Source organism: Eriocheir sinensis, chromosome 32 (genome assembly GCF_024679095.1).
Source record: "Eriocheir sinensis breed Jianghai 21 chromosome 32, ASM2467909v1, whole genome shotgun sequence".
Taxonomy (NCBI): domain Eukaryota; kingdom Metazoa; phylum Arthropoda; class Malacostraca; order Decapoda; family Varunidae; genus Eriocheir; species Eriocheir sinensis.
In genome coordinates, this window is record NC_066540.1 from 11,771,071 (window position 1) to 11,789,299 (window position 18,229).

General features: G+C 45.2%; 1 long non-coding RNA gene across 1 annotated transcript in view; it reads left to right on the top strand.

The window, feature by feature from the left end:
* Window positions 1-1,016: 1,016 nt before the first annotated feature.
* Window positions 1,017-18,229, top strand: part of LOC127006142 (uncharacterized) — a 101,405-nt gene continuing 84,192 nt past the window's right edge. Inside the window, exon 1 of the long non-coding RNA XR_007759099.1 lies at window positions 1,017-1,099. This is a non-coding gene — a long non-coding RNA (uncharacterized LOC127006142). The remainder of the gene's footprint in view (window positions 1,100-18,229) is intronic.

Sequence of the window (18,229 nt, forward strand, 5' to 3'; positions counted from 1 at the left end):
CACACACACACACGAGATGTTTCCAAGCTTTCATTGTACTCCGCTTCCTCCTCCTCCTCCTCCTCCTCCTCCTCCTCCTCCTTCTTCTTCTTCTTCGCCTCCTCCTTTTACTTTGCTTCTCCTCTCGCCGTCAAGTCTTCTCTTTGTCTTCTTGTCAACAGTGTATCGTAGAGGGTCGGACGGGAGATTTTTTCTTTTATTTTTTCATCTAATGTAAATATGCAGCAGCTCTCCTAAAAACTGACCCGGTCACCAAAGCGGCAGCCTCGCTACACACTAACAACAAGCGTTCAGTTATTGTGCTCCTCTTTATTTACCTCTGGACTTCTGTATTCACTCCTCCTCTTCTTTCATTAATTCTTGTTGTTCTTCTTTATTCTTTCTTTTTGTTATTTTCTTGTTCATGCTCCTCTTGCTCGTCTTTTTGTTCTTGTTCTTGTTCTTCTTTCTCTACTTCTCTTTCCCCTTCTTCTCCTTCCCTTTCTTATTCTTACCCTTCTCCTCCTGTTCTTCTTCCTCCTTTTTCCTCTTCTTCCTCCTGCTCGAGCAAGTTCAGTAGTGTTGATCAACCCAAGCTGTTTGCGCTCCCAACTAAACCAAGGACAAGAAACAGTGGTCAAGCACTTCAGGCAAAGCAATGCTGTACAGACATCGGCAAGAGTTGTTTCTCGAACTGAGTCATCCACAACCGGAACGACCTTCCTGCAGCAGTTAGTGCAAAAATGATCAACTCCTTTAAGAATTAATCACACTGAGTCACTTTGCTGCGTCAGGGGTGAACAGAACGTACCCGCGCATACGTACAAAAGTGCATTAATCTTTTCCGCATGCAGGTCACTCAAGTGACTGACGAAAGCCGTCAGCCTCGTAATGCGTTGACATTCTTCAGCCTGCTCATCCATGCTTCCATGTTTTCTCCTCATCCCCAGTCTCCCCATACACACAGCCGGACACCACGTCCCGCCTAACGATGCCCCCCGACAAGTTAATCACATCGGGACACCTTTCCGATTGCAGGTGTGGGAGCGGCGCAGAGACGCTGAAGGGAGCGGCGGACGTATCAAGCGGCTGTCAGGTGTATGGACTCCTACCGTTTAAGGTAAGTAGCGAGGGCCTTCCTTTCAGCTGAACAGTTATACCAGGTGTTCATGAAGTAGTGGTGGAGTGGTAGACACACGTGCACCGTGGTGTGTCTATCGAAACGGAGTATCCAGAAATGTAAATATAAAGTAAACACACAATTCCGTGCAGTGTAGGATAAACGGAACGAACGAAAACACATGGCAGGTTCATATTAGAGGGGTCAGTGGTATTAGGGTGAGTTTGAAGTAAACTTGGAGGTATCGGGTCCGTGAGCGTTATAAGAACCACTTGAGTAGAACGATAATACCGAGGGGAAGGAGAAACAAAGGGAAGGACAAGTGCGGAGAGCTGAGAAGGAAGGGAACGTATATACGAGGCTGCAGTGCTGGGAAGATTAAATCATTACCTGAGGACTGCTGAGAATGTAACCCGTTTCAAGTACCCGTCTATATTATGTGAAGAAATGTGATCGCCCGTGGTCTTATTCTCCCTGCTTCGTGCGCTACATTCAGTTTGGTAAAAGCAATACTTATAATCATCAACGAGAACACCACTTGAATTGATACAGATTACAGTAAAATTATATATCTGTATCTGATGCTGAAAAAATACTTATTGATGGAGGATGCACGTTTGGTAGGCAAGTCTTAAAGGGTGGAAAGGAGTGCAAGGAGGGGTGGGGGGGTGGGGGGGAAGGCGGATGGTAGGTACATTACACACACACACACACACACACACACACACACACACACACACGCCATATATATTATTGTAGCGGGCTTTTTTTTTTAATATTTTCTTTTTTTTTACGCCCTTGCACTGTCTCCTCTGCTGTAAAAAAAAAAGTTGCATTAGAGTTATTGTAAACCGCGCCACTGGGTCATCATCATCATCATCATCATCATCATCATAATCTCCAGCCGTTACTAATCACATGCAGAGTCCTTTCCCATTGTTTTCCAGTTGTCTCTGATGGTTGTTACTGTTACTCCATCGTGCTCCGGCAAACGGTCTTATTTCATTCATCCACTTGGTCCTCCGTCTGCCCTGACTATGAGGCTTCTTGCGCTGTTATTGTTGTTACTTCGAGTGTTGAACTATTATTATCAGCTCTATGCATGATATGATCTGGTGAAGTCATTTTCTTTATTCCTAATTCATCAATGAAATATCTTCAACCTTTGCCTTTTTCTTAATTTGTGATGCATCCTAATTCTGTCCAACAGTTGTCTTTCTACTCTTCCTTATGCACTTTGCTTTTTTTCAAATCTTCTGTGAGAGGCGCAAAGTTGCTGGACCGTATGTTAGGGCTGGCAGGATACGATGACTGCAAACATTTCTCTTCAGGGAAATTGGTAAGCTGCTATTCATGGCATTGCTATGTGTCCTATGAAGCACTCCATCACATTCAGTCTCTTACTGAGTTCTCTGCGTGGTCTGGTTCTATAGATATATGTTTTCCTCCCAAGGGCTTCGTTCCCGATCATTATTTGTTGTTCTCAAAGTTGATTATGAAACATTGCTTTTCTTTTCTTCGTACTTCTCTTCAGACCTACTTTCAGACTTTCTCTGTAAAAGTTTCTCAATTATTCTTTGAAAGTTTTCACCAAAATTACTTGGTAAGATTATGTCATCTGGGAATCTCAGGTTGTGGAGTAATTCGCCGTCTGTCTTAATTCCCATGCATCCCAATATTATTTCTTAAACGGTTCTTCTAAGCAGGCCGTGAATAATTTTATAGATATTGCGGCTCTGGGTATACAGGCGAGCATAGGCAGCGGCACATCACACGTCATGTTCAGCTGTCTGGAAGAAAGATAACAGAAGGCGCAGCACCGAGCATAGTGAAGGGAAGGAGAGTATAGGCAGAAGGCAGATCATGTATACTTTGATGGGGGTTAACGGATGGGGATGGACTGAGTAGGGAGTGAGGCGCGGATAGGGGAGCAGGTAGAAAGTAATCACCCACACCAGGTACCTCTTCTTCTTCTTCCCTTTCCTTCCTCCTCTCTTCCTTCTTCTCCTCTTCGTCTCCTTCCCTTTTCTTCTTCTCCTTCTCCTTCTTTCCTTCATTTATCTTTCTACTCGTTCAGCTGGGCGTAACGCTGGACGGAGGCGCCATGCAATATCCACCAGCACTCAAACGTGGATATATTATTCTCTCGTGTTTTGATTGTAGTTGTTGCCCCGACGGAAGTGTTTCGTGTCCCTCGGCCGGTCAGCAGAAAGAAACTCTCCACAGCACCACCGCAGCTGTTGTGAGGATGAGAAATAGGACACTACGAGCCGGACACGTTATTCCCACCTTCATTGTCTCGCGGGATTGTTGTTGTGGGGGCGGCGGTTGTCCTCTTTACGCTCCCCGTCGCGCTGGGCAAGACTCCGCTGACGAAGGAAGGAGGAAGGGGAAGAAGGGGAGGGACGCGTGCGGGGTAACCAAGAGAACACCCCCGCAGCCTTTCCTTCGCCTCCCACATCCTGGCCGAGGCATAATCTCTTTTTGACCACTGTGCCATCCGCGGCGAGCCTCCTCCCGGCCGCACGTCGCCTCCACGGCCTCATAACCCGCCCGGAGAATGGCCCGGCGCCCCCAAGTCAACCACAGGGCGCACGCAGGGCCTCTTTCCGGCACCGCACTGTTTCCGTTGTCGCGGCTTTCTTGGTTTACCGAAGGAGCTGAGCTAACCCCTACGTGTGTGTGTGTGTGTGTGTGTGTGTGTGGTGATCCGCAGAGACCCGGTAATGTCTTGTGTCCGCCGTCGACTTGGTTAAAAGCGAGAGAAAGCGATGCATGGAGTCCTCTGCCACAGTGTTTATGACGTGGCGTCTTGCGGGACAGTCCTGGGCCTTGTTGGCGCTAGTGATGGATGTAAGGGGCGCTGGATGGTGTGTGTGTAATTCACCACGGCCTGATCACGGGCTGGACTCGTTATTGACGTCATATACCTTCTCAATTAAAGCAAGCTTATTGTAGTCGATCTCTGGGTACTGCTGGGACCTTCACACACCACAGACCCGATCTCCCCTTGCTCAAGGGGGGACAGCAACCGCTCCTTGTCAACAGAAAAAAATCGGCTTGAACGGGTATCAAACTTCAGCCTGCCAGGCCGGAGCCTGACAAGGCAGAGCCTTATCTACCGATCTGTCGAGGCAGGGAGGGAGGGGCCGTCTTGCACTGAGAGTGTAAAAAAGGGTGTAATTGAAAGAGACAGGAAGGAAGAAAGAAAGAAAGAAAGAGATAAAAGAAAGAAAGAGAGAAGGGAAGGAAGGAAGGAGGGAAGAAAGAAAGTAGGAAGAGAAAGAAAGAATGAAAAAGAAAAACGAACAAAAATAAAATGAGCGAGGAGGAGGAAGAGAAGGAATGAAGAAAGGAAACAAAAAAAAACATATTAGAGAAATAAAAAGAAAAAAAAGGATAATTAAGAATATGGCACAAAGCAAGGACTGGATCCACTAATTCACACCTGCCCCATCATCACGTGAACGGGCGCGCCAATAAAGCAAACCTCCCAGGTGAAAATACTCGCTGCAGGAGGACGCCGAGGCGCAGGATTTGCTATTGAGCCCGCCTTTGCCGCCGTCCCTGCCGCCGCCGCCGCCGCCGCCCTTCCCTCTCACTAATGAACGGCCTAATCGGTCCACTCACCTGCTGGGGACACCTGGCCGAGTGGAAGCGAGCGAGGGTTCCGGGGCCGTAAAACTTGGGTCACCGCCTTACACCACTGACCTCCCCACCCTCCACACCGCTACAACCACCACCACCACCACCACCACTACTATCACATTCACCACCATTACCACCACCACACCCACCATTACTCTTATCAATACCACCACCACAAATGTTACCTCCATTACCACCACAACAATCACCAGTATTTCTATTATAACCCTTACGACCCCCCATTCATACCATTGCCACCACCATTACCAACACCATGTCACTACCTCCAGAACAATAGCAACCACAACCACCATCATCATCATAAAATAAGGTGTGTGTGTGTGTGTGTGTGTGTGTGTGTGTGTGTGTGTGTGTGTGTATGCAATGTCAACCGTCCATAAAGAAAAATTAAAGAGACAACTATAACATAATATCATGACGAGGGAACTCCAATTATTTGTAGTGATCCAAAACGTTGATAACCCTAGACCATACAATCATCTGTAAAGCGTAATGATAGTGACGCTTAGGTATAATAAGAGGCCCCTGCGGCACGTAATACTGACACAGCTAGGGAGAAAAATCCAATAATGTCACAGTAACAACTTTTCCCGGACCCAAGGTAGCATTCGCAGTAAGAGATAATTCAACTGTGTCTTTTATTAGTTCATATGTTGTGTTTGAAGGTGCAGTCAATTTCCCTGAGAAGGCGCCGTTTTTTTATTTTTATTTATTTATTAACAAACGAAAATAATACATAATATCCGTATGTTTTTCAGCACCTTGCCTTGAACGAAACAGAGAACCAAAGCTAAGTCGCCACTGGGGAATGCTCTTATATATTTTTCAGTAATATAGTTCATGATGGAGTTCCGTAACCTATAGTCTTTGGAATGTACGTTTGAAAGGCTTGAGTACACCTCCTCCGCGACTAGTAAATGCCATTGTATATAAACTAATGTAAAATCGTTTGCTATTACTTCCATAAATGTTGTTATTGTTTGATGTAAAATCGTTTGCTATTACTTCCATTATGTGTTGTTGTTGCTTCTTTTTTTTAATTATACCCACAATAGTATTTACTGATGGAATTATTACTTTAAAACAGTAGAATGAAGACTTGAGTACTTCATCTAACCTGTCGTTGTATGTAACCATGTGCACTATCCTGTTTGTGTAAGGAGATGAAGACGGGGTGAGATAAGTTGAAAGCCGCTTTTGAAATCATGTGAGGTCAATATTTATGGCAGCTTTTTCCATTTTGATTAGTGGGAGGGGCGTGTTTTTTTTTATTTTTTTTTACAACAAAGGAGACGGCTCAAGGGCAACAAAAATAGTAGAAAAAAAAGCCCGCTACTCACCGCTCCCACAACAGACAGAAGTAAGGAGTGGCCAAAAGGGAGGTCAATTTCGGTGTGGGGGGCCTTACTTTAACTTTTCTTTGAGGCTTTAATTTATCTTCTCTAGTCAGTCTTCTTTAGTGAGTCTCCTTTGGTCTGTCTCCTTTGTGCCGTCTCTTATAGTGTGTCTCCTTTCGTCTCTCTCCTTTGGTCTCTCTCCTTCAGTTCGTCTTCCTTGCTCTGTCTCCTTTAGTCTGTCTATACTTACATTTGTCTCCTTAGGGCCGTCTCCTTTCGTCTGTGTCCCTTACCACTGAATAAGAAAGTCAAAACAGCAGCAGGAGGAGGAGGAGAGGCAGTAACAGCAGGACATCACCAGGTACACAGACTCGAGCATCTCCGGGCACGTCGCCACCTGAGTGTTTTTCTTCATACCTTTTCATCCCCCTCTCACATTTACTATAGTTTCTTTCCTTCTGTGATGCCTTTCCCCTTTCCCTCCTCTTCTCTTCATCCTCTATCCCAACCCCACTCATTTTCTACCCATACTGACCCACTCTTATTCCTTTCACATTTCCTCATTTTCATCGCCATACTCCTTCCCTTTATTTGTGTGTGTGTGAGAGAGAGAGAGAGAGAGAATGGGTAATGTATCACAGGCGTTCACAGACGTTCTATCACCACCACTATCACCACCACAATCACCACCATCAAAACCGCCGCCACCGCCATCAATGACCACCATCATCACCGCCAGCACCATCACCATCACCACCACCCTTGCTATCACCATCATCTTTATGGTCACACTGAGGAGAAGAAGAAATACAAGATGATAAAAAGAAGAGCAATAACGTAAAATAAAATAACAAAAACGAGCGCATTCTCTTTCTCTCTCTCTTTCTCTCCCCCTTTCCGATACTCTTCTCTCAAAGCAAATTTACTTACCTCCAATTCTCTCTCCCTCCCTCCCTCCCTCCCTCCCTCTCTCTTCCTCCAAAACTACCGGAGTTCCTCTTCCTTCCACGTAACCCCTGCCCTTCCTCCCTCTCTCCCTCCCTCCCTCCACCACGCTCTCCCACCCTTCCTCCTCCCTCCCATATATATGCCCGAGGTGTGTCGCTAAACTGACTTAACCTGTAATTACCTCGGGTCGGGGGTGTCAAGATTACACTTTACCACCGCTGCCGATCACTCATGTCAGCGGCGGTGGTGGAGGTGCTGGTGGAGGGGGTGATGGGAGCAGTGGTGGTGCGTGGAAGGGGTGGTGGGGTTGGGTACAGGTCCATGGGTACAGGTTTCTCCCTCCCTCCCTTCCCGGCCTCGAGCTCATGCGGTGGTGGGTGGCGGGAGGGTTGAGGGCTGGAAGGACCGGGATGGGAGGGGACGAGGGCGGCGAAGAAGGTGGTGATTAGAAGGGAATATTAGGGCCGTGCGGACACCCAGTGAATAAGGAGGGCGAGAGTGGCGATGCGGGATGACGACAGGGGGAGGGATGATGATGGATGGAGGGACGGATGGATGGCTAAAGGGCTAGATAGCTAAGGGTAGGATCGACTGGGTGGATGGTTGGCTGACTGGCTGGCTGCATAAGGACGAGAGTGGTGCATCGGCGTGACCACAAGGAGATAGAAGATGATGGATTGCTAACAAGATGGATGGCTGATTTGATGGACGGCTGAACAGATGGATGGCTGACGAGATGGATTTAGGTGATTGATGGTTGAGCTTGATATTGGTTGCCTAAAAAGTTGCCTACATGGGCGGTTGAAGAACGAGGGTATATGAGGAATGAACTGATGGATGGACTGGATGGATGACAAGTAAGTGGATGAATGAATGGATGGGTGAATGGCTATACCTGAATGACTAGCAGGGAGGAGACTTTTGATTCTGGGTGATGGATGGATGACTGTATGGATGGAGAGAGGGATGATTTAATTGATAGCTGGATGAATGGATGCTGCATGAAATGGATGAAAAAATAAGGATGGGTTGTACAAGTCTATGGGTTGTATTATATTCTCACATGTTGCATCGAAAAGTGACCTTCTTCTTCTCTCCTCCTCCTCCTTTCCCTCTTCCTCCTCCTCCTCCTCCTCCTCGGTGTACCTGAGGAAGGGACAGGTGGTCTTCGTGCACAGACAAACGCCGCTTACTCACGAAGATTTCCCTCTTCTCTTCCCTTCCTCTCTCTCCCTCTTTCCTCCCTTCTTCCCTCTCTTCTTCCCTCCGTTACTTCCTTTCTATCTGCTCTTCATTCTTTCCTCCTTTCTCGCACTTTTTCCTCTCTTCTTCCCTCCATTTCTTCCTCTCTGTTTTCTCTCCTTTCTTTCTCTCTCCCTCTCTCTCACTCCTTCCAACCTCCTTCCCTCTCTTCTTCCGTCTGTTTCTTCCTCTCTGTCTTCTCTCCTTTCTCTCTCTCTCACTCTTTCACTTATCTCCGTCTCTCTCTACTTCTTTATCTCGCTTCTCTTCTCCTTCGTTCACTTCTTCCTCCTTCTGTCTCCCTTTTTCTCCCTCCTCCTGCCTTTTTCCCTCACTTCTTTTTCCTCCGTCTCCTCCTCCTCTCGCTGTCACCTCTCCTCACTTATTTTCTCCCTCCTCTCCTTCTCTCTGTCTCCTTACCTCATTTCTTTCTTCTTCCTTCTTTTTTTTCTCTTCTTCCATAGCGTCTTTTCCTTCTACTTCTCTTTTTCTCTCGTTCCTTCCAATTCTCCTTTCCTCGCTATTTTTTCTTTCATTATTTTCTTCCTTATTTCACTTCACCCTTTCTTGCTCTACCTTTTTTTCCTCCCTGACGTTCCTTTTCCTCCTTTCTCGTTCCCTTCCTTTTTCTTTCATGATTTCATTCCTCTCTTCCTTTTTTTTTTCCTCCATTTAAACCCTTCTTCTATTTTCCTTCTTTCCTCTAACTGCAACTTTCCTCAAACAGTATCCCTTTTTCTCTTTTCCCTTCACTCCACTAAATGTCTGTCTTTTCTTCTCTCCTCTCCCCTTCTCTTCTCTTCTCTTCTCTTCTCTTCTCTTCTCTTCTCTTCTCTTCTCTTCTCTACCCTTCCCTTTTCTTCTCTTCTCTTCTCTTCTCTTATCTACCCTTCCCTTCCCTCTCCTTTCCTCCCTTCCCCTAACCTCCTTTCCCCTCCACTCTATGTCCCCCTTTTTCCTCTTTTCCTTATAACCATCTTACCTCTCTCCCTTTAATTCCTTTTAGAACACGCGCTTCCTTCTCCTGTATCCTCTAAGTCTCCCTTCCTTCCATCACTCAAATACCTTCCCTTCCTTCTCTTTTCCTCCCTTTCCTCTCTCCACCCTTACCCTTCTCCCTTTTTCCCACTTTTCCCTTAAACAACCCTCACCATTTCCCCTTTACTTTTTTTTCTCCTTTTATAAAACGCTCTCCTTTTTCCTATGTCCTCTAAGCCTCCCTGCCCTCCATCACTATAATATCTTACCTTCCCTTTCCTTGCCTTCCCCTCCCTCCCATTTCCTTCAATCCCTTCCTCTTCCCTTCCTCCCCTCCCCTATCCTCCCTTCCCCCCATTCTCACCCCTGCCCTTCCCTTCCCTCCCTTCCTCTTCCCTTCCTCCCTTTCCCTATCTTCCCTCCCCCCCGTTCTCACCCCTGCCTTTCCTTTCCTTCCCCTTCGTTCCCTGTCCCCATTTCTCTCCCCACCCTTCCCCTGCTCCCCTTTTTGTCCCCTCGGCGCGCATGGCTTCCCCCAAAACGCTGCTCCCCCGGCGCCTAATTTCCCGCAGCGTGATTACAGCGACAATAGAATTCGGCCGCAATTAAACCCGTCGGAGGCGTCGCCGGGAGAAGTTTACGGCGCCGTTCCTTTCAGCGCAGCGCCTTATTGGCATGACGGACGAGGCCCCGGCGTCGCTACCTCCGCCGCCGCCGCCGCCTCTGCCACACGCATGCAGCCCCGCCCCAACCTTGTGTCTCCCTGACGTTCTCTTCCTTCCCGTCTCCTCCCTTCCCTTGCTTATGCTCTTGTTCTCTATTGCCCTGCCTTTCCCTTCCCTTCCCTTCCCTCCATTCTCCCACCCTCCTTGTTCCCTTTTTCCCCTTTTCCCTTAACTCCTTTCTCTTCACTTCCCCCATCCTTTCCGTTTCCTTCCCTTCCCTTCCCTTTCCCTCTTTTCTGTTTCCTTACCTTCCCTTCCTCTCCTTTCCATTGCCGCCCCTTTCCCTGCCCTTCACTTCTTCCCTTCCCCTCTTTTCCATTATTGCCCCTTTCCCTTTCCTTCCATTCCATTCCAGTCCCTCCCCTCCATTCTGTGATCCCTTTTTCCTCTCTTCCCTTAACACCTTTCTCTCACCTTTCCCTTCCTCCTCCTTTCCCTTCTCTTCCATTCCCCTCCTTTCCATTACCGCCTCTTTCCCTTCTGTTCCCTTCCCCCATTCCCTTACCTCCATTCCTTGTTCCCGTTTTCCCATCTAGCCATCTTTCCCTTCTATTTTTCTCCCTCCTCAACCTTACCCACTGTCTCCCAATCTTTCCTTTCCTTCCTCTCTTTCTCTTCCTTCTATTTTCTGTTTCCTCTTTCCCCTATTCCCTTAATACCACTTTCTTTTCTCCCTTCCTCCCGTTTCTCTTTTTTTTCTTTCTCCTTCCGTTTCCTCTAAGCCTCCCTTCTTTCTTCCCTTTCTCTTCTCTCAACCCTTCCCTTGATTGTCTGACTGGCTGACTGATTGACTGACACTATCGGTCTTTCTCGCTTTTCTTTTTTATTTCCTTGTCTCCTTTCCTTTTATTCTGTTATCTTACCCGGAGTGACTGGCTGACTTGATTATGTGAGTGTGTGAGTGAGTAACTAGCTGACTGGAATGTGTGACTGACTGACTGGTTTACTGACTGGCTGCATGGCTGACTCTTAATTGGTCTCTGTTGCTCTGTCTTCCTTCACTTTCTTCACCTTTCTTGCCTATTCCTGTTTTTCTTTTACTTTTCTTTTCGCTTATCTTTCTTATACATGATATTTTCTCCTCCTATCTTCAAATCTCCTCTCCGTTTTTTACTCCTTTATTTCTTCATTGATGTATTTTGTTTTATCATTCTTTCCTCTCTGCCGGCCGAAATGTTGTGAAAGTCTTTTGTCCATTCTCTCTATAAGGCAATCTTGCTGTGAGGTGTACATAGAAAGTCTGAGTGAATAGAGGTATACGGAGGCAGGAGCTACTTACTCATGTCTTGGAAAGCTGGTCCATATAGGCACATAGAGGGAGGCACGAGGAGGGTAACGAGACCAGTGACCCTCGTCTCCACCCAACCCAGCCGTGTGTGTATGTGTGTGTGTGGAGCCTCCCAGTTCAAAATAGGAGAGCTTCACGCGGAGGAGACACCGAGCCCTTTGCGTTAAAGAATCCTGCTTAAAAGTGATGAAGTTCATATGTTATAAAAGCAAACATTATCGTGAGTGATGTATGCTTTAAGGCTCCAAATATCCACGTTGAGGAAAGTTAAATATCTGTTGTTGAAAACACAGGAAATGGTTGTTTTTAGCTTTTGAACTCTGACGTGACTGCGACGGGCGTGGAAGTCTCGCAGGAGTTAGAAGACACTGGTTCAATTTTTATTTCCCGTATAAGGAGACAAAGCAAGAACCGCACAAAACATATATAAGAAAAAAAGCTTCCCACAACATGTTTCTCCATAAAGAAAGAATTTTTTAAGGAGTTACCATTAGAGATATCAAAGACCAGGTGTGTTTTGATGCTCCCTTCGTGAAAGTGTGTCCAAGGAAAGAGGAAACACAACATATGTTCGTTAGCAAGTACATTATTTTATGGGACTACCTCGAGACAACTTAATTTACGCAAAAACTTAATAAAAAGAGAATACTTATTGTTAGAGTATTTTAGGTAAGCACACCCGGCTACGTGCGGCCCCAGTCTCTGTATAGTGTGGCATAGCACTGTATCGCCTGTGATAGCCTCGTTGATCACAGCCCACGGTAGATGTAGTCAGGTACTCATTTTAAGTCTTTTCTTCAGTAAACACTTTATTTAAAAGATTGCATATATCGAGTCCTTTAAGCCTGTATTTTTATAGCATTATTATTAGGGTTTTTTTTTTACAATCTTCCATTTTATCACTTTATCATATTTTTTTTAACAGTCAAGTACTCATATCAAGTCTTTTCTTCAGTAAACACTTCATTTAAAAGATTGCATATATCGAGTCCTTTACACCTGTATTTTTTTATAGCATTAATTAATTGTCTTTTTGTATAATCTTCCTTATTATCATTTTATCATATTATTTTTACACAATTTTTATAACATTTATTAATTGTGTTTTTTTTTAAAACTTCCATATTATCATTTTATCATATTTTTTTTAAGTCAAGTACTCATATCAAGTCTTTTCTTCAGTAAACACTTTATTTAAAAGATTGCATTTATCGAGTCCTTTAAGCCTACAATTTTTATAGCATTAATTAGTTGCCATTATTTTTTCTATAATCTTCCATATTATCATTTTATCTTTTTTTTAACAATTGATTGATTAATTCTTTTCCAATCAAACCATTTTTACTTGAAACAATATATTTTGCTTTTTTACATTATCTGTTACCTACTAAATACCTTCGAGTATAACAATCTTTCGCGTACAACGTCAGAATTTTTTCCCTAATTAGCTCGTTCAAAAATACCGAAGTGCAATATATTATCGCAACCTAACATCAGAGTAAACCTAATAACCTCGTCAATGACCGCCCTCCACGGCAGTCTCTATGGTGCCTTTGTGCCGAGAAGAGCAATGTAGTGGCCAGCGAGGTTCCTCCTACCCAGGCAAGACCAAGGCGGCCCCGCAGGTGACGCGCCCTAATGACCACGTGCGTCAGGTCAGGCGCGGGCAAGAAACATGATTGATAAACACCCAAGCAGAGTGTCGGCCTTGGCTCCTGGCGTGCGAGGGGCGGTGGGAAACGAGGACCAAGGGTGAGGAAATTTACAAAAAAAAATATAATAATGATTAAAAGTAAGACGTGGACAAGTGGACAAGATGAAGGATAAAGATGAAGGAATAGAACAAGGATGGCGAAAAAGAAAGAAAAAGAGAAGAATAGGAAAGTAAACACAAGAAAAAAGTTAAGATGAAGACGAAAAGAAGGGAGAGAGAGGAATGGTATTTGGAAACCAGCACAGACAGAAAACCAGAAGGAGAGATGACATTAGATCCTTTGCCAGAGTGGGATTGAGTGCAATAATAGACAAAGGAAAGTAAAGAACGAGGGGGTAATGCTTTTATCCTGCAGTGAACTGATAATGGTTCCATGATAATGAGGAGGATGAGGAGCAGGGTTCTTATGTTCTTATGTTCTTATGTTCTGGTCACCTTACTATAGAATGGTTGCCAGATTATCGTATCCGCCATTGTATTTACCGTTTTTAGACACTTAACTATAGCAAAAAAGACACTAATAATTCAACCTTTCAACGGTAACTATAAATAAATGTAGTTATTGGAGTGAAGGAGACAGTTTTTGGGTCGGAAATCGGAAAACATAGAGGCTTAGTACAGCAATCTGGTAATGCTGGGTACGATAATCTGGCAACGGTGAATTGAGGAGGATGTAGACAGAAGCAGGAGAGATGACATTAGGGACACTTTCGCTTCTCACATCAATTATTTCTAAAGGTCAAAGAGGGAGTCAGTTGGGTTCTAATGAGTGTCTCTTTAGGTTCATGGTACAGAAAAAGGGTCAGACTACCACCAGGGTCATAAAACTACTCCTGGAAATGCCCACAACTCCTACGAAAGCCACGTCAAATATCTGTTCTTAGGCGACGAAATATTTTATAATACGACCCTAGATCTTTTGCCAGAGCAGAATTGAGTGCACTAAGAGACAAAAATACATAAAGAACGATGAGGTAATGCCTTTATCCTGCGGTGGACTAGTAACGGGTGACAATGATAACCCGGTAGCAGCGACGGGACAAATTTGTGGCTTTACCGTGTAGCAGCGACGGGCCAAATTTGTGGCTTTACCGTGTAGCAGCGACGGGACAAATTTGTGGCTTTACCGTGTAGCAGCGACGGGCCAAATTTGTGGCTTTACCGTGTAGCAGCGACGGGCCAAATTTGTGGCTTTACCGTGTAGCAGCGACGGGCCAAATTTGTACCATGAAATAAACCCCCCAAAATGGATCATACATAATCTGATCACAAATGCTTTGATATAAATTACGAAATGGTTTGTGTGAGGGGTGATTTTTTCTCATTTTTCTCGCTTGGATGAACCATTAAGAAACATGATCCCTGCTGCTATCGGGATAATGATGATGATGATGATGATGTGGATGGAGTGTAGGAGCCGCGTAGTTCCTCAAGGGCGTGGAAGAGAACAAGGGGGTCGCGGCGTCACGGAGGGCGAGGCGGAGCAAAGGAAGGAGGGCGGGAGGGAGCACAGGAGAGACGGCGACGACGGGACAAGAAACCCGGAGCTGTCGAGGTGCAAGACCGCCTGGGGGAAATTGTGGCAAGACGAGGGAGCGAGGCGGGAACGAGGGAGGGCGACGCTAACTAAACACAGGGTGGAGGCAAGAATCACGGAGCAATTAGTAACGTGACTGCCTATGAAAAAGAACTAATGAGATAAATTACCTACCTGAGGGCTGCATAAATTTTCTAATCATTATACAAGATAATTATCCCGCAGATTACTAACCCTTCCTCCACCACGACCCCCCTGTGCCTCCTCCCCCTCCTCCTCCTCCTCCTCCTCCTCCTCCTCTTCCTCCTCTCCCAGCTCTCCGTCCCTCGATCTTTTTGTCCATTAATAACAGCCATCAAGTGCTTTTTTAACCAATGTCGCTGTCATTAAGTGTAGCCTCCCAGTGAGTCCCCCCCTCCCTCTCTCCCTCTCCCCCTCCCTCCCTCCCTCTCTCCCCCTTATCATCACACACGCCCTGACTCCCACCGCTACCACCTCCTCCTCCCCGTCGCCCTCCCTCCTTCCGTAACTAAATCCCCTCTCATTTGCTTCTTTTCCCGGGCGCACATCAAGCGTCATGCAGAGGTGTGGTTAAGAGGCGACTTATGAAATGTTATTAAGGGTCGCCGGGCCAGGAATCGCGGCCAAACACGCGATTCACGGCTTTAGAGCGCCAGATGCTTGAGTGAGCCAGCCAACCAGGTGAGCGGGTGGCTGGCTGGCTGGCTGGACGGCGGGCAGGTGTTGTTTATAAGCCAAGAGGCGGCCTAAGGCTAAATAAAACTCGTTCAAAGAAAAAGTTATGAGTGAACTCCCCTCCCGTCGCGGCCTCTCTTTCTTGTGCTGTGTTGTGCCGAGGAAAAGATGGATATTGATATGAATAGAGTCCTTTATTTCTGCCTCCTGCTCTTGTGTTGCGCTAGTGAGAGATGGATTGGTTCTGGCGATAGGGAAACAGTTGTAAATGAACTCAACCTTATTGCTGTCATCTGTGTTTGTCTAGTGCCATCTTCAAAAACTTTATAATACGGAAATACAGAAGAATCACGGATGAATATTTTCCGATGTTTTCTGGTAATAAGGGAAATACGAAAGAATGATGGGAGGATGACTGATTTCAAGTTGGCTTATAGCGGCGGGAAAATACATAGAGCTAACGTGGAGTGGTTCTACTTTTTTTTTTTTTTTTTTTTACAACAAAGGAGACAGCTCAAAGGCACACAAAAAAAAGGAAACAATAATAAATAAAAAAAAAAAGCCCGCTACTCGCTGCTCCGAAAAAAAGAATCAGAAGAGGTGGCCGAAAGAGAGGTCAATTTCGGGAGGTGACGTCAAACCGTTTTCTTTAGACGTGAAACCCCCATGGAGAATGTCGCTGATCCTTCATTATCTCGGAGGCTCCTTTGTCTTCAAGTTCCTTTCATGAAGCATATTATCTCGTCTATATCAAGCCCTATTCAAGATATCTTCCCTGTCTCTGTCTAACTATTTATCTATCTATCTATTTTATTTATTTACTTATATTTTGTACCTATGATTCTATAACTACCTATCTATCTATATCTTTGTCAATTTCTACTCATCATTTTGTTTTCGACTCCATAAACCTCAAAAATATTAAAAAATGAGACAACAGAAACTCAAAACAAGGACAGTGATATCATTTTTGCGTAGGAGCAGTAAGTAGCGGGCTTTTTTTTTTCATTATTGTTTTCTTTTTTTACGCCCTTGCACTGTCGCCTCTGCTGTAATAAAAATAAAAAATAAAATACTTCATCAGCAAAAATGCACCAAGAACAACGAGGCGAGACAACGAGGGACTCAATAAAGAAAACTAACGAAGAAGACGGAGAGAACAAGAACTTAAAGAACAGCGGATACATATGTAGACTGACGGCACGGATGAGGCGAGAATCAGGAGCAGGATAAGAGAAGAAGAGCATGGAGGACTAAGAGAGAGAGGAAACCGGAGCATGGAGGAAAAAACAGGGATGAAAAAGAAGCAGAAACAAAAAGAGAGTCTAGGAGCGCATGCGTGGAGGCTTCGAGGCAAAACAGATGAGGTAACCCTGATAAACGGAGAATGGAGATTTATATTAACACGAGAGAGAGAGAGAGAGAGAGAGAACAAAGAAAAAGTAAAGGAAAAGGAAGAAAAAAAGTGAAGAAGACGAAGACGAAAGGAGGAAATAGAGAGAAGATAAGAAAAAAAAGAAGGGATAGAAGAGGAGGAAAGATGAAGGGATAGAAAAAGGATTACGAAAAAAGAAAAAAAAAGAAGAATAGGAAAGTAAACACAAGAAAAAAGTGAAGATGAAGACGAAAAGGAGGGAGAGAGAGAGGAAAAGAGAAAGGAGGAAGGCAGGAAGGAGCGAAGAGGTAAAAGGATGAAGGGACAAAACGAGGATAACAAGAACGTGAGAGAGAAAGAGAAAAGAAGAAAAATGGACATGAAAAACAAGAAAAAGAAGTGAAGATGAAGAGAAAAGGAAGAAATAGAGATAGAGAGAAAAAAGATGCAGGCAGGAAGGAGCGAAGAAGTAAAAATAATGAAAGAAAAAACAAGAACAACGAGAGAAGAGAGAAAGGGAAAATAAGGAAAAGGAAAAGAAAATCAAGAAAAAAGGTGAAGATAAAGACGAAAGGAAAGAAAACAGATGAAAAGAGAAAGGATGTAAGCAGGAAGGAGCGAAGAAGTAAAAGAATGAAAGAAAGAAAAACAAGGATAACGTGAAAGAGAGAGAAAAAAGAAAGAAAAAAAGGGAAAAGAGAGAGAGCCAGGTTACGTGGTGGTGGTGGGTCCAGGTGACTGATTAATATGAGCGGACGTGGCCAGCCGTAAAGGAGGGAGGGAGGGAGGCAGGTGAGGGAAGGAGGGAGGGACGCAGGTGAGGTGAGGGAAGCGGCGGCGGCGGTGGCGGTGGTGTGTGTGATGGAAGCGCCGGAAGGGGCAGAGTGGCTCCCTAATGCTTGGTGTGTTTTTACCGCGGCGGTGTTTAAGAAGCGACGAAAATGGCGGGGTCGGGCGTGCTATACGGCCGTTTAATGCATGTATTTATATTGATTATAAACACATATATTCGGCGCGTAATGCAGACTATCTTTCCCAGTAATTGAATGTGACGTCGCCGATCCGTGATGATGACGCGGAGGGGAAGGGAGAAGAAAGGAAGGAAGGAGGGAGAGGGAGGGAGAGGAAGGGAGGGAGGGAGAGGGAGAAAAAGCGAAGAAAGGAAGGAGAACAGAAGGGGACAGGATAAGGACACAAATGAGGGTTGGCAAGAGTATGTGATGGGGACGGAAAAGGAAGGGAAGGAGACGAAAGGGGAATAGAGAAAGTGCAAAAAGAGGAGTAAGAGAAGAGGAAAATAAAGGAGAGGGAGAGAAGGAAAGAGAGAAGAATAGAGAGAAAACTAACGAAAACGAGAGAAGGAGAAAGAAAAGCAGAGGAATGGAGGAAGGAAGGGAGTGAGGAATGGATGAAAAAAAAAAGAAATAAGGCAAGGAAGGAAAGAGAGACGGAAAGAAAGAAGAAAGAAAGATAGGAAAAAAGAGGAAACAGAAAAGGACGAGAGAAGGAGAAAGAAAACAGAGGAAGGGAGAGAAGAAGGGAGTGGGATGGAGAAGTGCATGGATGAGGAAGAGAGGAAGGAAGAAAAAGGGGGAGAGAGAGAGAGAGAGGTTTTTGATGG